Source organism: Sinocyclocheilus anshuiensis, unplaced genomic scaffold, assembly GCF_001515605.1.
Source record: "Sinocyclocheilus anshuiensis isolate Anshui unplaced genomic scaffold, SAMN03320099.WGS_v1.1 scaffold923, whole genome shotgun sequence".
Classification (NCBI taxonomy): Eukaryota; Metazoa; Chordata; class Actinopteri; order Cypriniformes; family Cyprinidae; genus Sinocyclocheilus; species Sinocyclocheilus anshuiensis.
The window spans coordinates 1,142,545-1,157,715 of record NW_015544138.1 but is presented as its reverse complement, the minus strand read 5'-3'; the positions used below and the strand labels follow the sequence as shown (position 1 = coordinate 1,157,715).

Below are 15,171 nucleotides of genomic sequence, written 5' to 3'. Positions count from 1 at the left end.
CTTTCCATGTCCATTATTGTGAAACCCGCGAGACACAACAAAAACACAGCTCTGATCACAGCGTCCTCCATCCTCCTGTTGTTAACGTTGTTTTTCTTTGTTTCTGTTGTTGAACGCCGCACACAAATGATGTCGCTGTCGACCGGTTCCTAGTACACACTGTCAGTGCGAATGCAACCCTTTAAATGGTACTGGGAAATAGTTTGCGCAAAATCGTCCCAGTACTTTAGTACTGTACATTTAGTTCTGGAACTAAAGCGGTGTGAAAGGCCATTATGGTTACCAAAAGATGGAGATGAGATTCTGAAAGGAGTGGAGGTGAACAAAGAAACATTGGATGTACTTTTCAGTTATGCTGAACTGAACCAGAAGAACCTGTATAATGTATTCCATATTTTTGCCAAGAACTTTAGACATTCTTTAAGTAACCTGATTTGAAGAGGTTTTATATGGCCTTCACACATTGTGCATCGAACAGGGTCAACTGCATTTGGCCCAATTTATTGCCCTCGTTACAGAATAAAAACACTAATGGATTCTTACTCCATCCTTAAAAAGTTTCAAATGCATGACCTCAGGTTTTCTTTGGAATTCCACAGAGTTTCCGGCACTCAGCCAGTGTTTCACGCCCGGCAGAAGAAGCAAGGGTTTGACCCCACAAATTACCACAAAGCTGCTTCCACTTTGGGCAGAGAAAGCAAACATTTTCAAATCTTTACCCCTGCATGTGTTCTGAAAAACCAGCATCCCTGCCTCCCACATCATTTTTGACATTCTTATGTTTCATCGGGCTCTGCTGGTTGGTTTGAGGGGGATTTGTCCTTATTACATACCCAGAGAGCCCTGTGGTTAAAACCACAATGGTTTTTCCTACCATTCCTGGCAGAGCAAAGGTGCTGAGCCCTAAAAGATAGACCACCTGTCATCATTTGTGCCTGAATTAACTTGTCTTATTTGCGGTCCTGTAGGTCAACGCTGTTTTAGTTGCAGCCTCTCTGAGCCCCAGTGACGTTTGCAATCCCAGAGTGTTTTCATAAGTCTTTGGCCAGCACATATTCCTTGCTCTTTTTTTCAATCTGGATTGATTGAAGTCTTCACTCTCTTGCCCTCTTTCTATCTCCCTTGCCCCCCCACTCTCTGAGTCAGAATTGATTGAAAGTAGCTCTCTCTCTCGCTCCTGGAGTGCTTGCATGCAGGCTTCCCTCCAGAGTACACTTAAGGACTTTTCCACTCCTCCTGACAGGCATCAGTAATCAAGTCCTTGTCCTGATCCAGGAAGCGTGTGTTGGAATTCAGGCCCTGCTGTCTCTCTCTGGCTGCCGCTGAGATCGGATCAGCATGCTGGTAATTCATATTCAAACTGTCCTCGTGCTGCACCCTTCTCTGAGGAACCGTCAGAATAAATCCGGCTATTCATCAAAGTTCTGTAGATCTGCCTGTCTCAGCTTGGTGAAAATGGAGATGTTTAGACACATATACACCAGATACATTTAGCTGCTCAAATTCTGTTCATTGTGCGGTATGAGAAATGCTTGAATGCGTAAATATTTTATCAGCCCTCATATGGAATGACAGGCAAAAGTAGCAGCTCTTCTTTGTTAATCACATGGAAAAGAGAGATATTAAAGACTTTTACTTGACGTGCACTGACATCTTTGCAGGTATGAAAGGGATAATGAGCAAGAAAATGTCTGAGGGATGGAATAAGATGCTTTCCATTTATTGCCCTAATGTCTGTTTTGGAAGGAAGGTTGGAAGGTGCTAAAGTTTGTAATTCAGATGTCATTGACTTTCTCTTGATTTATATTCTAGGTTCATCAGCTGTGGACACTTTACAGGTGCTAGGGTTTCCTCTTTCTCTCTAGGTGAGAATTTTTGTGTGTGGACTTAAAGGAAGTACTGCTAAATGAGCTAAAACCTTGCAGGAATGAAGTAACTGTTAAAGTCTTTTGGCCAGCAACAGTTGTATGCCAAGTGGAAAGATGTCTGAAAGAGAGACCATTCTCTAGACTATTTTTTTGATAAATGATAGACCTGCCATTATTAGCAAAGTCCATTGAACCCTTGATGGCTTGCTTGTTGCCCTTGTGCAGCTATTTTATCTCTTTATCTTAAACTCAAATCAGGCCAACTTTTTAGGTTAGTCAACAAATTGAGCTCTTGGTTACTGTTTGATCGCATCACTAAAACTGTCATTTTTCGGTACAATTTATTCAGTCTTCTCGCTAGGGATGCACCATATTATCTGACCAATATCGGAATCGGCCGATAATGGCTTTAAATTTAAATATCGCCATCGGCCCAATATGACAAATTATGCCGATATGTCTTGCCGATGTAAGGTCCGCCCACTGGTCCAACGACGGTAGCGGCCGCTATGCGTGGGCCCCACGATCACAAATTCGCCAGTTTGATCCTTAGCCAGAGGTTTGTGGCTAATATTATGTAATATACTTTAAATAGTAGGTCTGTTTAGCCCCCTACAGTTACCCATGTAATGCCCAAACATTAATCAGCGGTTCTGCTAGACCCTTTGTCTAGCCCCCGATAGTTAGTATAACCACGTACAACTTAATTAACACTCCAGATATTAATCAGCGGTTCTGCTAGACACTTAGTCTCGCCCCCGATAGTTAGTATAACTACGTACAACTTAATTAAAGCTGAAATCATATACATGGTTAACGTAACTGAGTACAACTTAAACTAAGGTCAAGAGGTTAGTCAGAAACCTATAATCTCACCTGATGCGCCCCATGCTTCATCTAATTCTGAGATCTAGTATGCATGTAACCCTGGTCGCAGATTTGCGGAAACATAAGCCTTCACTTAATCTACTTGAGAAAATAACTTCAGAGTAATCAGAATGAATTCAAACATAACAATTTATTAATCAGGTAATCAACATAATAATTCAAAGTCCAATCAAACAATAGAAAACAATTAATCAATCATACAAAACAGTCAGTAATATCGAAGCGAGAGAATGTCTAAATGTTACCTGATAATGAGGACTACGCACAACAGATGTGCGGGAGATCTGCCTACAGATTCCCTGAGCTCTTTGTCACTCTCTCTTAAATATCCAGAAGAACCCCATAGATACCAAATGGTATTGTCTGTTTTTATTGCAGCGTTTTAGCATCTCTCTTTAGGGGGTTTCAAGTGAATTATCTTGATTTCTGTGGGAGGCTGTACCTCATTTACATACAGAAGGTAATTTGTGTGAAAGACCTGGGAGTAGTCTGCTTTCAATATTTATGGCTACCTGTTCTATTGTTAAGAGAATGAGACCCCTTTACCAGACACACAGAGACCTTTCAAACGACATCAAACATGAATTGTTGCATTGTAATAAACTCTGATTAAGAAAGGTGGTTTTGGTGATCTCTGCAGTGTCCTGTGTTCAGATGGAAATGAGGGGAGAGAGGGGAAGAGTGAAGGTGTGGAGCTTTTGTTTCTCTCAGTTGGGTGTATTGCTTTAGGCTTGCGAGACAGAGTTCAGGTGTTGATTCTCGTGAGAGTTCCTTGTTTTTTCAGACTGTGACCTTCTTCTGATCCAGCCAAATGGCATCAATAATCTTACACCGATAAGAGGAGTACATTAACTCACATGTGCTCATGGTGTGCTAGCGATTAGATCATGTCAACAGTGCGATTAGATCACGTCAGCATTGTGGCTCATTCTTGAAGCAAAGTTTTGCCTGAATGGTGATTGATCTGAATGGTTTTACATCGCTGCATTTAAACTGAAAATGCACGTAAAGAATGACGCGTTCGGTGTATGATGATAGAGTAAACAGTAATAGCACATACAGAATTTAAATTCTGTAGGGGGCGCTGTTGGCCTACTCCTAATAAAATGAAAGCAAAATACACTAATATTTAGACTGTGTTTCTGATTAAATAAAACAGTAATTGATGCCATAAAATCAGTATGTTTTGATTTAAAGGTCAGAAGCTATAGCTTACATGAATAAAAATAATCACAAACATGACACTTAAATTAAATAATTTTATATATACTGATTTATTCATTAATGTGTAATATGTTATATTTTTGAAACAAATTATGAGCTCTAAAAGCTCTAATTTTCAGAATTTTTACAACTCTTTCGCTTTAGACCATTTACAAATGTTAAATCATAAAATAAAATGTTAATGTTACCACTGCATCTTTATGATAAAAAAATGCAGTGATTAATATATAGTTTATTTATAGTTATTTTCAAATCTTCAATGTATTGTCATTATATAAAATAACTTTATTATCGTTTATTTAATTCTAACAAATAAGTTCTTGTTAAAGACTAACCAAAATAATTATATATCGGTATCGGCATTGGCTATAGGCCAAAATTAGTTGAAAATTATCGGCATATCAGATATCGGCAAAAATCCAATATCGTGCATCCCTACTTCTTGCTTATTTGGCCGAACACTGACAGAGATTTATTTGCTATTTTCAGCCGAATAATTTCGGTTGTCGAACATTCCCTATGATCAACCTCAGAAGGAAGAGCTGTTTTTCATTGCACAGTGTATGACTGTGTTTGAAGTAACAACAGGGGGTGCAACAAAAACTGACCCCTTAGCCTAGGAAAGGCCACATCAAAGTCCTCAAGCCTGTTCTGGAGGCAAGCCAGTCTCTTTCTCTCTCTCTCCCTCTCTGTAATCTGTGGTTCACCTCTCCTCTGAGTGCAAGAAGGCACTCTGGGTTCTCATTTCCTTTTGTCTCTCTGCCCTGCAAATTGATCCCTTGGCTCTGGATGAAATGGTGCAGTTGCTGAGTTCTCAGATTAAACCCTTTTTCCTTTTAAGGATCTGCCTCACAAGAGGAAACTGGGTTTTGTTCTGAGCCAAGAGAGCTGGTGCTTGCAGAATGCAGTATTTCATGTCGAAGATCTAGAATTACTTATAGAGTTCACAGGTGATTATGACCTTAATCAGAATTTTAGATCTCACAGTCAAACAGCAGAGGCTATGGAATGGTTATCCAATTATCGGCTCAACCTGGCAGAGGTTTTAGGGAAACCAAGAATATCCAAACTTGAGCTCAGTAATTCACAACCTGTTGACTTCAGTATGGCTCTTGTATTTAGGGCCTGGAGGAGCCCAATGTTTGGGATCTCCTCTTGGAATTTGAAATCCACTTGATGTCAGATCAAGTTAGAAGGCATCATGTGGTTTTTAACCTCATCAGTAGTCTTTGTTTTGTGTTTTAGAATCTTATATTTTGGTTTTTAGAATTGGTGGCAGGGGTTCACTGGATTCAATGCCTTCCCATAATTCCATGGGCTGTTGAATCTGGGCTCAAGCGTGTGGCCAGAATTTCCTCTTGGCTCTGCAGTGTGTTATCTGTTGTCATAACTTATCTCTTTTCCCTCCTACTCTACTCTCTTTCTCACCCCTCCCTTCCTCCTGCTACCCTCCTCCTCCCGTCCTCTCTCATTCAGTTTTATCTGGGCATTAGCGGATTAAGTGCTTGAACTAACGAGGTCATCAAACTAAGGCTTCTTTCTGAGAAAGGTAGAACGAGAGTGTGAAAGAGATTTTCTAGTTTCAGAGTCCCATGTTGTGGATACTGTCTACCCATGAGCATTTCGGTCTACCGAAGGGACGGCATCTACCAAAGAGCCCTTTGTTGAAGGATGCTCATGGTGAAATGACACACAAACACTCATCTTTAATCAGCCATTGCCTCACTCCCAGTGTCTCTTTATGCCTGTTCTTACCTGTCACTCAGAGGGGAGAAAACATCCTTGGCAGCTATGGGCAGCTAGGATTTGCATAATTGTGATTGTGAGCATCGCAACTTTACAGGGGAACTGCGGACCTTAATCTCCCTCCCTCTTGCTTTCTCTCTCTTTGTTCCTCTGAACACAGTTCACTCAGGATTTGCCCTTGCCTGCTAGACGTATTTAAACCTCACTTCACTCCTCTAAACATTTGAATGTATGCAAAGCGTTAGCCAGTGTCAGATTCCTACGGTGTAGGTTCTGTGGTAGAATCATATGTTCATTTTGCTGAAGTGTCTTTGTCTGAAATGGGCATCTGGGTAACCTTTGTTTTGACTTGTTAAAAATTTATATATTGCTAAATATATCAATGCTTTCTTTGTAAGATGATAGTTGATGTTGCTGTTCCATTTCATCCAAATTCCTAATCCAAGACCTGTGGCAATGTACACTTCAGTTAAGAAGATACTTAACTAAATGGTCATTGGTGATATTCGCTGACTGATGATGGGTAGTCATGTTTGGATGTTTGGATGAAAGCGGAGGGGTGAGTCTCTTTCTATTTCTCATTACTCTTCTATGCCTCGCTCTCCCTCTCTGGGAGGTTGCCCCTCCTTTCTGCTTTGCTGAACAGTAACAGGAAGCCTTTGAGAGGCTATAAATAGTTGGTGCTCATTCTCCTCCTCCATTTCTCTCTGCATTTTTCTCTCTCCCCATCTCTAAATCCCTGCAGATAGCTCACTGTAAGTGACAGGTTCGTTGTTGACTGGGGATGCAGTATTCAACCTCCCTGTAGCTCATGGCGCACCAGCAGTGTCAGCTTCTCCAAGCCCTGCCAAGTCAAAAACACCCAGGGTGCTTTTCCCCTCCTCTCTACCCCTTCACTCCTCCTGCTGTTGGGCGAACAAGCGGTGTCCTTGTACCACAGCTCTCAACATTCAAGAGCAGTGTCAGTTACTCAGGGATCCTTCAGAGAGAGGGCTGTTTGAGTAGGTGGGAAAAAAGAGGGAGGACAAGGTTGGAGGTGAAGTAAATCAAGAATGTGAGAGGAGAGAAAAGGAGGTAGGTTGGTTTTTGAAGTCTGTGGCGTTCAAGCTGCTCTGAGAGGTAAGCTTGTGGTTGTTAAAGACAGGTTGAAGAGAGTTTGTGTGTGATGTAAGGTCTGGCAGCTGAGATTTGCGGTGGGGCGGAAATAGTATCACAGTCTAAGGGTCAACTCCGCCTTGCGTGGAACGCTAGTCCTCCCATTTCGGCCTCTCTTGTTCAGCCTCTTTTTTTGCTTTGCCTTCTAGCCTTAAGTTTTGCTCTGAGTACTGGTAATTGAATTTGTAACCATGAATCGTTTTCATTCTTGACTCTTAACCTCAGAATAGACAAGTCTTACAGAGCATGCATTTTCACAGTTACTCCATTTTCAGCAGCTTGCTTTTTGCTGATAGCTTATCTGTAAATGCTACCCCCAAATCTTTGTTTTTTTAGTGATGATGTTTCCGGTTTGACTCATTTCTTATGTTTCCTTTTTTAGCATCCTGCATGCATTTCCTGATTCTACAATTGTTTCACTTTTATCTCACAACATAAAGATAGCTTCTGCTATCACCCCCGGTCCTCTTCATTGATAAACTCATTGTGTGCCAACGTTCAAGCCGTTGACTCCAGGGTTGTTTGTTCAGTCAGATGCCTTGGCTTTAGATGCAGTTCACCGCTGTTAGCCTTGTGCCGTCTCAGGTCTCCTGATTAGCAGATATCCGGCAACAGCTGGAATAAATGTTATTTAGTGCCTTTTTATTGCTGATGATGAAAAGAGGCATGTGCACAGTCAAAATAAAAGCAGACCAGCATACATATGGTACTGTTTAGAAGAAATAGATTTAAAGGTAAAAATGTAATTCTCACTTTTAGCCATTTTAGGCATGCAAGATGTTATTCGTAAAGCTTCTTACCCAGTACTCCTCAGTTAGGCTATTTTACCAAAGTGCCTACATCAAACTCTATTGGAATCAATTGTGAGGTGAGTTTCTCATGCAGTTCACATGATGAGCACTATGTAGAGCTTTCCAAATCAGTCACTTATAAGGTTCCTATTAGGGATGCACCGATCCGCCTTTTTCGCCTCCGATTCCAATACCTAGGGTTCGGTATTGGCCGATACCGATACCGATACCGATCCGATACCAGTGAAGTTTTTTTCCCTCATTTAAATAAATGTAGAATTGATATATCTCTGTGTATGGAACTGATAATCATTCTTTCACAATCTACTAGATACAGACTACATTATAAAGAAAAATAAAATAAACAAATATGAAAAAATATAGGCCTATGTATATTTATAATCTATGACAAAAATATATCATAAACTAGGTTAGTGGATAATTCGGCAGCAAAAGTTATTCTAGAAAAATCAGTGCACAATAATTTTAGAAATCCAAACATTTAGTGAAAAAACAATAATTTGTGGGGAACAAATAAAAGTGTTGCACTAAATATGGTAAAATGTTACACATTGCTATTTGTATTATTATAAAATCCATTCATTAAAAACATTAATTCATGTATTTATATATAAGTATATACTATAAAATTAAAATACATTTATTTTAAATGTATAGTATATTTTTTAATAAGGCAACAACATATGATGCCTGACGCCGTGTTGCTTCAAGCGCATCATTCTACACACCGGATGCGCACATTGTAAGCGATTCGTGTTAAAAACTGCAAAGCACAAAGGGAAGAGAAATTGATGCGTAGTGTATTATATCTGTGCAACAGTTATTGAGCCTTTCTTTTAACAGTTTTAAATTTCAGTTACTGTGCACGTTAAAAGCAATTTATAGTCTTTTCTATGCCCGTGTTTTGTTCTCACAGACAAGTATGGCTTCAGAAGTAACACAGAATAATTCGCACAATCGGGAAAAAAAATAAAAATCTCGGATTTGGATCGGCCCTCTCTGACCGATACCCGATCCGAGAAAGATGGCACTATCGGAGCCGATACCCGATATGAATATCGGATCGGCACATCCCTAGTTCCTATGTAGGCGGTAGATGAGGTTTGAGGAAGTATATCTGCATTGTCTATCTTGAGATATAAAATATCCTTATGGCTATTCGACTCATTTTGTGTTAAAATGTTCATTACAGAGCATTGGTCATTGACGAATAGGATTACCAATGAGATTAAATCCAAAATCTGTTTGTGATTGTTGGCATGTGCTGGGTTGTTATCCAACATTTAGACAAGTTAATCTCCTCTGGAACGTTCTAAATCAAACACCAGTTCCCTGTTCAGTCCACATTGCCAAATTCCAAGAGCTGTTTCTTCTCCTCGTTCCCTCAGGGCTCCTTATCTTTATCAGCTCTTTCTGGACCCACCCCTCCCTCATTCCACCCCCTACTGCTAGTGCACCAGTGGCTGACCTTGAATGTGGGTTATTATTGTAATGAGCTCTGCTTATGTGGAATGACCTGAGGTCAGGAGAGCAGGACTTGGTTGGCCGAGAAATGTTGGGGTGGTCCAGTAGTTTCCATAGCACCGTCTTCACATGCTCGCGCCTCTCAGACTTTCGCTGCTGATTGCGTTTCAATGGCTTAAAATCACTTCATCACCACAACATCATCCAAAATCCGATTGACAGATTTCTACCGGTGAATTGTGTCTTTTCGTATATCACCCACCCCTAATTGTTAACCTAACACCGTGTCCTAATACGTGATGAGTTTCTAACAAAGAGAAAATTAACTGAAGACACTTTAACAGCCACTCAGATTTGCATTTCATTTTTAATTTTCAGATCTTGATAAGCTACGCAACCAAGCTTCTAAAATCCACAGATGGAGAAACGAGACTCTGCGGGGTTTCGATTTGCAATCTTGCCATTCCTCGGTTGAGGTTCACACTATCTTGATTGTTACGCTGTCTGTCTGGGAGCTTTTCGGCTCGGCTCTTGCTTGCGTTGAGGTCAGATTACTCCGAGCTGTACTAGGCTGTTTTTTTTAGGCTACACAAATATATCTTCACCAACACTCCCCTTTCCCCCCTACGCTCTCTTCCACTTGTTTTCTCCTCTCAGATTGTCTGTTTTCACGCATGGGCTGAAAAGTGAGAGCACCCCAGAGGTGAACTGGCGCTGATCCATCTTAGAGAAACTGGGGCAAAAGCGGAGAAAGCCAGTCTAAATGCTGTGGTGTCTACAGTACCAGTGAGTAAAAGCCTGGCTTTATGTGTGCTGCATTTCACATTGTTGTGGTTTAATAATACTTTTACACTCTGTGTTCACAATGATGGAAAGTCATTCAATTTCACTGAGAATTGGAGCGACAACAATCACTGGTAATGCAATAATGTTGAAGCCTACTAGCAACCAAGAGAAGAAAATATGAGTTGACACCAGGATTAAAGCTAAATATTATCGGTTTTCACAGTGATTTTTCTTGTTATGAACCAGACCATGACTCACTGTCTTAACGTACTGTTAAGGTTGGATTGATCAATTAAAATGGTTGGTTTAAAAATCATAAAGTTGAGTCATGTTTTTGTGGTGACAAACGTGTAGGCACGGGTCTGCTTTGCCGTGCTTTCATTGCTTGTTTTAACAGTTATAAAACAGATTTTAACTCCGCAGCCTGGAGGTACAGTTTTAATGTGAACAGTCCTTATCTTTATTCAGTCCAACAGTCCAATCTTTATCTGCACATCTGTGGAAAAGAGCAACACATCAATTTATATCTTGAGTCAAGTGTTGCTTAAAAGTTTAGTTCACCCAAAAATTAAAATTAGGCTGTGTTTTACTCACCTCAGAGGCATCCTAGGTGTATATAGTGACCGTTGTTTTGTTTTGATCTCTCACCTGCGCTTCCGCGTTCGTCACTTCTAAGCGGCGCATGCGCAAAGCCGACCTCATACGTCATCCGCCAATTTTATTAAGTTTTTATGGACTGCTTCCGTTTACAACAGTGAGCGCAAGCTAGATTAAAGTGATTATTACGTTTTGAATATGGATATTTTTCTTACAAAAACGCATCGATTCGCTACAGGAGTCCTTTGTTCACCCCCCGGAGCCGTGTAAGACACTTTTTTTTTTATGAATGGGCACTTTTTATTTCACTTCTTTTGAACTGAAGCACTGCAACACCCGCTGAGTGCAATGATAGAGCTTGGAATAGCCAGGACAATTTTTAATATAACTCAGACTGGATTCGTCTGAAAGAAGAAAGTCATATACACCTAGGATGCCTCGGGGGTGAGTAAAACACAGCCTAAAGCCCTATTCGCACGGAATTAGTATTTCCTGGTGACCTCCAGTCATTTGTAATAATTGCGGATGTTGTCTGTGATATGATGAATTGGCCATTAGCACTATAAACACATGATGTCTGTTTCATTCATACTGGACGCCAGAGGGCGCCCTCGCACAGAAAAACCACATATCCAGTCACAGAAGTAGCGGCTCTCATGACCCTCCAGGAAATCCCTTATATGGACAAAGGCATCGCTATTACAGCTTTAACTGAGTAAACAGAACATATAAACATTTCGAATGATAAAACAAAAGCCCTATTCGCACGGGATTAGTATTACCTGGTGGCCTCCAGTCATTTGTAATAATTGCGGAGGTTGTCTTAATCCCGTGCGAATCGGCCATGTCTGTAATTTGTAAAGTAAAAATTCCCCCGCAAATGACCTACCATATTTCGCCAAACTCCGAGGTCCTGTGATAATATTAGTCCCGTGCGAATTGGCATCTCTGATTTGGCCAGCATTTGGCGGGTCGTATATAATTTTTCGAGGTTTTTGTTTCCTGTGCGCCTTTTTTTCCACCTTTCGCGAAGAATGGAGCTGCGTTGGAGTGTTTGATTATATTTTGAGTGCTGTCATATCGCTACACCATACAATTTGTAGAAAGAGAAAGCTGAAAAGGTTTTGAGGTTAATGTGTTACAAATGAATCAAGCATAAAGCTTTAGATATTATTTTCACCTGGTGAAATGTAAATGACACAGCGCACGAAACTATATTAGTTTCTTTTTTTTTTAAATCCATCTAACTGGACCGTAGAACGGGACTCTCAAAGCCTTGACATCCGGGTATCCGGGAGATAAGTCAGTAAATTCGAGTAAAATCACAGGCTTCGCTTATCCCGTGCGAATGCACCACACGAAATTCAGATGTGGGGGCGTAATTTCAAAATTACACAAGGTCCCCAGATAATACTAATCCCGTGGGTGAACTAACCCTTTAATAAAAACTAAATAAATAAATAAAAATAAAATAAATAATAATAGTAATTATTATTATTTATTAATTATTATTGTTACAATAGTAACATTAAAATGTATTTATAATATTAATATATAATAATATATTTATTTTACTTTATTCTTTTTTATCTAATATTTAAAAAAACAACAGTTAATAATAATAATAAGTTAAATAGGCCTATTAACATAAAATATTGACTTTTTAAATAATATTTAATTAATTTTAATCAAATTAATCATCTTTATTTTTGTTGCTTTTTATATTTTAGTTTTTGAACAAAACTACTGTTATTATATATAATAATAATAATAATAATAATATTATGTATTCATTTTTAATTTAAATATTAATAGTATGAAATAGTCTTTTGTATAGTAATGCTGATATTATTAGTATATTATATTTATTTTATTTTTTGATATACCTATATAATTAAAACAAACAACATGAATGAAAATAATAAGATACAATAATATTTTTACTGAATCACATTTTAAATGTATCATTATAGTAAGTGTTCAATATATTATAAAATGGAGAGTTCCGGTCCTTGATTCTGATTGGTTGAGCCACGTTAGAAGATGTTGTAAATTACTCTACAAACATACACCTTTGTTTACTGTGTCTGTTGCTCGGCAACCACTTTGTTGCAACCACAACTGTTTCTGAGGAACTACATTGTTTGGTGGAAGAATACTGTTTTTATTAATATCATTACACTTTATTTGCTCTGTTTTATTTTGTAAAACCTTACTACATATATGGAATAACCATTTTATAAAAGCAATAAGCCCTGTGAAGCCGTGGTTTACAGTGAATTTATAACAGCTAAGGGGGTTTTCGGCACTCTTGGGGCTTATTGCTTTAATTTCAGCTGCTGGTTTTTGTAATAGTAAATATTTGTAAGTGCTTAGGTGGTCTTGTAACAGTGATGTTACAGTCTGTTTTTTTTCCTCACCATTGTCAGGTCTCCATATTTAGCTCTGAGCGTCTGCTGACATACAGAAAACACACACTGTTGGTTGCTAGCAGCAACACACAGGTGTTGTTGAGGTTACTACACCTTGTTTCCTTTCCTAGGCTCTCTCTTTCGGTTGCTCAACAGATGCACACACACACACGCGCGCACACTCACACATTCACATGCTTTCACATTCACAGCAATGCATGCACACACACGCTCATCTCATAACGCCGAGCCGGATAGAGGTGTCTTACAGGTAAATAGATGCATGTTGCTTGCTTGCATATCTGGCGTGTGAAAATGATGCATGTGCTTGCATTTGACGTTGTGTTTTTATCAAGCGCCATGAGACTGTTTGTTTTGTTCCTGTTTTTTTTCTCAGCGCTCATAATTGCTTTGTGTGGCACGTAGGTATCTTTCTGTTCTCCAGCAAAGAGAGAGTCGCTCCTTCTGTTGTTGCAAGGATGTGCGTCTCTTCATCCTCTTAGCAACAGGTGATCTCTCACTGAGAGGCTGTTGCTAAGGGCCGTTGGATGAAGGGAAACTCCCCGTGATTATCCCGCCTTTCCCACGGGGCTCCACTTGGCCTTCCACCCACTCAATCAACTGCTGCGTCTGATTGGCAACGAGCGCCGCCAGTTAGGAGCCAATCCAATCGTTTGCTTCGAGCCGAGGAGGTATAAAATGTCTCTCAGATGGTGTCATCGTTTGTGGTCTGAACCAGGAAACCGTTTCCCCCAGTGTTTCCATCGATGCAGAACATCGAGCTGCTTGGCGTGGTTTCCAAAATTGATATTCTGCCTCCGCCGTGCTCTGCTCGCGTGGCCAATTGAACCAAATTAAACGTGCATAACGCCTGTCTGTCTGCAAAAGCTAACAGTGTGTTTCTGCCTGCTGTCGCTGAGGTGTGGTAACGAGGTTTCTGTGGTTCCGTTCACCTGTCAGTTTGTCTCGCTGTCAAACCCTCGGCGGCGGTTGTAGCTGTAACGAGTCAACAGCCAGGCTTCTGTCACGATGAAGAGAGCCAACCTGGTGGAGAGGCTAGTCTGCTCTTCACCCTGACAGGAGGATAACAAGAAATCCACAGGGATGCTGTTACCAGGAGATGTCAGGCAGAAAAACTGCGTTTCACATCTGGTTTTTGTTCGTTTGATAAATGCACATTTAAAGCGAGCCAAGTAGGGATGGATTGGGAAGGACTAGTCAATTTGTGAGTTCAACTGTTTATGTAGGTCGTCCCTTATTTTTAGATTTAATATTTTGAAAAAGGGGGATAAATTGAGAGTTGTAAACATTTCGAGTTCACTCTGTGGCCATATTTGTAACACCTCAGTCTTTTCACAGACATATTTCCACAGCTATTAACATTGTAAATCTAGCAAAGTTTTTTTTGTATACTACTTTTTTTGGTACGCACTTTTATAACACTATACTTACCTTGGCATTAAATTACAGAAAATTGCTCATGTGTAAGTGTTTCTCATACAACGGCTGAAGAAGTGATGGCAAATTTGATATATTTCTCTGTTCTGACCAATCTAATCAATCTATTTTTTTTCTCTGATTTGGAAAGTCATAGAAGCACTTTTGTGGATTTTTCCTTCTGCTCTTGAAACAAATAAGAACGTAAAAATATATTTGTCAATGTCCCTGTTCATCGCCATAGAAGTTTACTCAACTATGATGACTTCTGCTTCTTAGAACCGTGGAATTGTGAAAAGTGTCCATTTCACGTCCAATCTATATAAAATGCCGAAATCTCAAAAACTGATTGTTAACTAAACTCCTATTCAAGTTACATGTTTCAAATCAGCAATAAAAACTGACATGAACATGTTTCAGATAGTGTTAAAAAAACATTTAAGTTCATTCCAGCCAATCAGTCCCATAATCTTAGAACTGTTTTTGTGGGAACCGGAGGAGCTGCTGTGATGTGACAACTTTACCAATTGGTGATTGGCTCTTTTATTTAAAAAGGCGGGGCTTGTTCCACCAAGCTATGCATTGCATATTCTCCCATTTATAGTAATATGAGTGAACCATCTACTCTATACATAAAGTCTTTGTCTGTACTTTAACATGCCACCTCTAACTGTTGGGCACTGAATAGTTCTCTAAACGCGTTCCCTCAGTGCATCTCACAACATAGGTTTTGCATTTAAAATGTTGTTAAGTGCAAAATGGTTTTAAAAGCACAACCCGGAG

General features: G+C 39.7%; 1 protein-coding gene across 5 annotated transcripts in view; it reads left to right on the top strand.

Annotated features, from left to right (window-relative positions):
- Nucleotides 1-15,171, top strand: part of LOC107695009 (zinc finger protein 609-like) — a 131,938-nt gene that overhangs the window by 76,439 nt on the left and 40,328 nt on the right. Inside the window, exon 1 of one of the 5 annotated variants that reach the window (XM_016494768.1) lies at nucleotides 9,346-9,943. The exons of the other annotated variants lie outside the window; for them this stretch is intronic. The gene's annotated coding sequence lies outside the window, so the exon portion shown is untranslated. Of the gene's footprint in view, nucleotides 1-9,345; nucleotides 9,944-15,171 lie in introns of those variants that run through there. 5 annotated transcript variants of the gene reach the window in all.